Consider the following 6,961-nt stretch of genomic DNA (forward strand, 5'->3'; position numbering starts at 1 on the left):
ATGGTTGGCAGCAAAGGCACTCAAAGAAAACATATCCATAACAATAACCGGAATCGATATGTCCGCAGCCTTTAATACGATCGACAGAGGAAAACTTTTGGAGATATTAACAGACATAGTAGACGAAGACGAGCTCCGAATAATCCGATTTCTCCTCAGCAACACAAAGATACAACCAAGGATATACGGGCCACAAAACAGACGCAGTTCGAAAGTAACATCGGGACCCCCCAAGGAGATAGTCTGAGCCCGATTCTGTTCACAATATACTTAGAACACGCTCTGAAAGAAGTTCGAAAAGTCATTCCAAAACCAACGACTCATATTGAGAATGCAATCCCTAGAGAAATCGCCTATGCAGATGATATCGATTTTATTGGATCAACACCAGCAAATATAGACATCATACAAAATACCCTCATGAAATATAACCTCCAAGTCAATGCCAATAAAACCGAATTTACAACAATATCGAGGAACAAAGAGGAATGGAAAAGAACAAAGAAAGTCGGCTCACTAATTGGAGACACCGAGGATGTACAAAGAAGAAAACAGCTATCAAACGCCGCATTCAGTAAACTCACCAATGTATGGATTAGAGGTGACAAAATAAAGAGAAAAACCAAACTGAAACTGTACCGTACTTCTGTATAACTGCGGCACTTGGGCGTTGACAAAATCCGAAGAAGAACATCTGGATGCCTTCCATCGCACACAGCTAAGAAGGGTACTGGACATCAAATACCCAAAAAATATCTCAAATGAATCACTCTATAAGATCACAAAAGAAAGACCAATCTCCCTTGACATTTTACAACAACGATGGCAACTTTTCGGTCACATACTACGCAGGGACAAAAACATACCAGGTAACCAAGCCATGTCGGGATACTTCCAAAAACACGGAACCTTTTCAGAGGAAGACCGATCACAACACTCCCTGTGATCCTAAACAAAAACCTCACAACACTTGGGCAAAGCATTAGTCTCATAACGGCAGGGTACCTTGAAAATCTGAGAACCCTAGCAGAGGACCGGCAATATTGGAGACACCTCACACAGGAAATACTGGAAACAGCCAAGGCGACCCGATCTTTCGGTCGAGACGCGAAAGACATCTAAGTCAAGTAAGTCAAAGACCATTTCAAAGGCTTATAGAAGAAAACATCGTTCTTTTTCAGTAGCGCTGGTAGTCCAATTTCAAAGGATCTTGTATTGTCATTAAAATTAAGCAAGTTTGAGAACGGTCAGTGGTTAGATGATTATCTACAATAATAGTCCCAATACTATGGCCTTTGCTAAGGCTATGTACACACATTAACCAATTCTACTCATCAGATGTGAAGGTGTGCCGAGCAGTGATGAATATTTTTTTTTAAAAGCCCGTGTACAATGAGGTGCTCGACAGGCCACTTGCACTGGAAACGGAAATATGGATCTTTACTTACTTTTGAGTGATACATTACGCATGGTTAAACCTATTGAGCGTGGCGAAACTATGTAAACCTTTTATGCACATGTGCATAAACACACACACACACACACACACACACACATATATATATATATATATATATATATATATGTTTGTGTGTGTGTATGCGTGTGTGTGTGTGTGTGTGTGTGTGTGTGTTTATCTTCGCATGTAGCGGAAGCAAAAATACAAAACCGAAAAAGTTGTTGAAGTCGAAGAATATTAAACTTGAAATGGTTTATCAACAGCTCAGTTTATTAAAAAGTTGAGCGCTATTATGATTTTATGATTTTTGTTTGCATAATTCTAAACTGAGTATAATTATGCGAATCTGTGCAATGTATTTAAATACAACTATAATAATAGAAGAGTGCAAAATAAGTAAAAAAGAAGTGCAAGAGGGGAATTGTGAAAGTGCTATATTTTATCACTCATTTGACAATGATATCCATGTGAAATCTCATTTTGCCTTAAATTGCCATGATATCAGATTGCTCTATTCTTTCTTTTTTCAATGCCATGATAGTTTATAAAGTTATGATAAGATAAGGTTTAATTCTTGGAATCAAGGATGGTAAAAACAACATTGTAACTTTGTGCAATGATCAATTATATAATATTTATGATGGTAGATTGTTTTTGAAATGAATCTTATACGGTTGTAACACGATACCATTTTAAAATATGGTGATAGATCCTTATGTTCTATCCGATTACTCAAATGAGTGCATGAAGAATAAGAATGCGGGGCTGTTGCCTACCTATTTTGAGGGTGTATTTGAGATTTGGCAGAATCAAAAGCTCCTGCTCAATATACAAAAGGCACAAATTCCATCCAATCTCGGTAATATAATTAAAGAATTCTTAAATAATTCAATTTTACAACCCAAAATTAAACATAAATGTTACAAGAGCCCTAATCTAGAGGTACAAATGTCAGCGTGGTGTGCATGTGTTGTGTTTATAGCCTAGATTATTGAAAATGTTACGGCCTTGGAGGAATTAATTTTCAATAAATGTATGCCCTTGTACAAGGCTTACAACTACATGATATGAGAATTTTATTTCATATAGCTTGCCCAAGAAATACAAAAGATGTGCTGCATTGTATATCGCATTAAACATTGTGAGCATATTACAGTTCATCTATATTCCATGGTTATGACTAAGCAAAGACAAGAGAGACATGAATTTCTCGACATTATATCAATACATCATGTCAATGTTTTAAATATTTCTATGACTATTGAAACAAATACTCAATGCATCTATTTTTTGTTTTAATTGTTAAATAAATATATTGAAAGGTATTGGTCAACTTTATTAATTTGTATTTTTTTTGTCTTTGGTGGTTGATTCAGTTTTTTAGTTTTCATGATATCCTATTAACAATTATCAAATATAACGAGAAGTAACCGGGTATCAATTAAACGCTTTTTAATTAAATAAATGATCGGCGCGGGCCTTTCTAAATCCCTATGATGATAAACATATTGCTAATTTGAGAAAAGAGCTAAAACAGAAAGCACAATAAAGGGCAACCCCATGGAACAAGTGATTTGGTTAGTAAGTTCTTACAACCCTAAGTCCCTAGGTCATGGGCTCAAGTTTTATTTCTACACGACTAAAAGAAAACAAGAAAAAAGCCCAACGAAACAAAATGCAAAACACAAAACAAAACAACAAACAAACAAACTAAAAACAAACAAATAAACAAGATAAACAAAAAGTAAATTCCCTTTATTCATCCCAAAGGGGAAATTTGTCTTATGGGTATATTCCAATGGAATGCTGGAATAACCCAGGCGTAAGCCGCAGTGCAGTGCCACATACTGAGCAAGGGCGAAGTGACTTGCTCAAGACCACACAGCGCAGCGAGCATTCGAACTCGGTACCTTTCGGGTACGAAGCTAATTCCATACCAATGAACCACGCTGCCCGACAATACCGCCCCCCCCAAAAAAAAAAAAACAACAACAAAACACAGAGAAAAAAACATCTCCCCCCCCCCCCCCCATACACACACATACCCCCCCCCCCCCCCCCCAAAAAAAAAAACAAAAAATAAAAAAAAAAAAACAAAAAAACCCGCACACACACGTACATACACAGAGAGAAACTAAAATCTTGTGCTTTATTGAATATGCTCAAAGTACAATACCCGGGGTCCCAAGCCAACGACACTACTTAACATGACGACGGACGAGACACACAACACCCGGGAGGCGCTATCAGACAGGTACTCATTATACACCTGATTGAGGTGAGAGAAAGTGAATCAAGAGACTGAACGTTGCCCTAAGGCGAGTGTCACTCTGCATGACCACAAAACCATGCACTGTTATTTAAAGCGGTGATCTTACTCGTTGATCACGTAGTCACTAGTTCTTTGTAACCGAATGTCAGGATTCGAATCGTGATGAAGACACCGGTAATTTTTCTTGTCATATTGGAGCTTTAATATTCTTTATAGATAGTACTAAGGCAGACGGACTTAAGAACATATACGATACTCTTTTAGCAGCCTAAGAGATCATTTAGATTTAATACATGTAATTAAAACGATTTTGTATCAGCAGTTGTTATGCCTTGCATTCGAGTGTATGCTTTGATGAAGTAGACTATGTATGTTTTCAAGCTATGAAATCCTTATCAGGTGAAACGCGCTCATTCCCATCTTCGTGTATGAATGTTCAGCGTCGAAACTAAATTTAACAAAGATTAGCTATGATGGAGAACTTTCTATTTGTCCAATTTTCGCGTTTGAAATATAAGGGAAACAACCGATTATAAACTCATTTTAAAAATTAGAATATTGTTATCTGTCTTTAAGTTTATGCTTTCATGGATGAGATAGCGAAGTCACATAGTTGGTACGGCATTACAATCAGAAAAGTAAGTGGAGCAGGCAGTTATGTTGATTACAAGGATTGAAGTGAGTAGAAAAGTGCCAGAAGACAATAGAGAATAAAAAAAAAATCGTGGCGATGGGGGCTCAAACCCATAACCTCACTGGTACGACAACTCCGCCGTTTATGACGTTTAATGACCAACTTAAGTTATATGAAGTGGAAATTCTGTTCAACATGGCGTACTGGAGCAATGTGTGAAGCATTGTGAAACGCACTGAGCATGGTTTAATCATTTAAATGAGTTAAATGTCCATATACAACTCACATTACTCAAAGACGGTCGTTTCTACGTACAACCACAGGAACTACAGGACATCCATCAATAATTATATATATATGGTTGTGCGTGTATGTTTATGTTTATTATTAAGTTCGCTTTTTTTAACAACATGATCAATATGTTGAAATCAAACGTAAGTTCGATTATGTTAATCAAACGATGGCAAACGGAAGGGCGTAATTTTTCAATAAAGGTCAGATGGTTAATGATATAATCAAGAAATTGTCACACACATTTCTTAGAATATATTGCCCAAGTTGGTTATTCTGAGAATATCAAAAGGTCTGAATTTTACAAAAGAAGAGAGAAATAAACCATTTAAAAATTGTCCTGTGAAATTAGTAAGGAATCATAAATAAAAGAACACCATGCACTCCTATGAAAAGCTATGTTTGATTACTCAGCACCATAGCAAACTATAGAAATATAAAACTTTCCTTTAGACAAAGCAGAGAGAAAAATACAAGATTAAAAATCAACTGAAATGCGGCAAGATCAAAATGGTCTTAGATCGGAGGATTTTGGGTTCGAGCCTCGCTTGACGCAAAGTTGAGTCTTTACCCACATTCTCTCAGCGTGCTCAGGCTTCTAGCTTCAGTTGGTGATTTCTTCTCACAATTTTTTTTCACTGACGGACTAAATAAACTATTAAGTTTACACATAGTGTTGTGAATTTTTATGATTGACAATGAGGTTATACATGCAGGTAAAATACTCGCAACATCCGCCAGCTAAATTAAACATACCAACACACAAAACTGTATAAATTTTAACGTAAGTACAATGAAATCAGCGACATTATGCCAGCTTGATATTATCTGAAAGCCTGGTTTGTGGTCGGATGGACCTGTCTTCCCCTATGGCACTGATGTCCCTTGCTGTGTCTTTTATCTATTGATGCTTTGCGTTGAGTTACTGAACTCACAACATCCGCCCGCAGGATATAGATTGGGCGAAGTTGACGTCACTCAGCTCTTCGTTATTGTTTTTAACCAGCCATTTACATGAGTAATTCTTATTAAATTGTATTAATCAGATTATAAACGCTTATGGTTATACAGTTATTTGTGTGTTGGAACGTTAAATCCGGCAAGTTATGAGTTTTCCAACTAAACGCAAGGCATCAATACCGTATCTATACACAAAGCAATGTGTAACCGTAAACATTTATAGTCTGGTTAATGCAATTTACTGAGAATTTCTCATAAAAATGGCTGGCTAAAACCAATATGAACGAGCTGAATGGCGTCAAGTTTGTTATATCTATATTATGAATGTGACCCCACGTTTTGAAAGGATTTTATGTTAGCCTGATGCTATGTAGAAATGTGATGTTTAATATGTTGAGGAGGAAAGATAGGAAGAGAGAGGGAGAGAGAGAGAGAGAGAGAGAGAGAGAGAGAGAGAGAGAGAGAGAGAGAGAGAGAGAGAGAGAGAGAGAGAGAGAGAGAGAGAGAGGAATGAAAGTGTGAAAGAAATTGGGACCGTTTGAAGAGTGAGTAATTCAAGTGAGTATCTTAGTAACTGTGGATACATTTGCAATCAGTCTTAATTTCAATGCATTAAAACTTTTTGTTCCTGTTGTATTAAATCAATTGTAAAAGATGTATCTATGTGTGTACTGTGAAGTAAATTTGTGATGAGGATAATATTATTATAAGATCCACACATTTCTATTAATGTTTATTATATTTGATCGAGCAATGTAAACCACGAAAGATTTTCCATTTTGTGGACAATAAAGATATAGTATTATTACTATTACGATACTGAAAAATTGAATTATTAGTCCAAATATGGAAATTAGATTCATTTCATAGAACGAATAGTGCAAAACAAAACAAAACAAACAGAAAAAAAGAAACAAAAAGAAAAACAAACAAAACAAACAAAAATGCCCTCCCAAACTCATTTTAAAATAAAACAAAACTCGCACACACAACGCTCACCAGAAAGACACACAAACACACACACACACACACACACACACACATCACACATACACAAAAAACAGACAAGTTTTGAGTTAGATAATTTGGATCGACTGCTTATCTGCATACTGTCTTTGACACTGAGTGATCCTTCTTAATGGTCACGTGGCCTCTTGTTGCTATGGGTGGCAAACTATTGACATGGCTGCCCTTTTTCACTACAATCACATAGGACGAGTTCCGGGTTAATCAATTAATATACAGCGCATATGTTTGTACCTCTTAAAATAACGTCAGGTAAAATTTGGTGAAACTAGTCTAGTAAACATTTCAATCCTTCCATTTTTGACTGGATATTAATAAC

The 6,961-nt window shown here is 36.3% G+C and overlaps 1 protein-coding gene across 1 annotated transcript in view; it reads left to right on the forward strand.

Moving 5' to 3' along the window:
• The window catches only part of LOC144965174 (uncharacterized), a 25,869-nt gene extending 25,386 nt beyond the window's left edge, over positions 1 to 483 (forward strand). Inside the window, exon 14 of the mRNA XM_078900222.1 lies at positions 1 to 483. This exon is cut by the window's left edge and continues 1,324 nt beyond it. The gene's annotated coding sequence lies outside the window, so the exon portion shown is untranslated.
• The last annotated feature ends 6,478 nt before the right edge of the window (positions 484 to 6,961 follow it).

The sequence above is a fragment of the Berghia stephanieae genome, chromosome 2 (genome assembly GCF_034508935.2).
Source record: "Berghia stephanieae isolate SIO BIC M18660-M18661 chromosome 2, UCSD_Bste_1.3, whole genome shotgun sequence".
Classification (NCBI taxonomy): domain Eukaryota; kingdom Metazoa; phylum Mollusca; class Gastropoda; order Nudibranchia; family Aeolidiidae; genus Berghia; species Berghia stephanieae.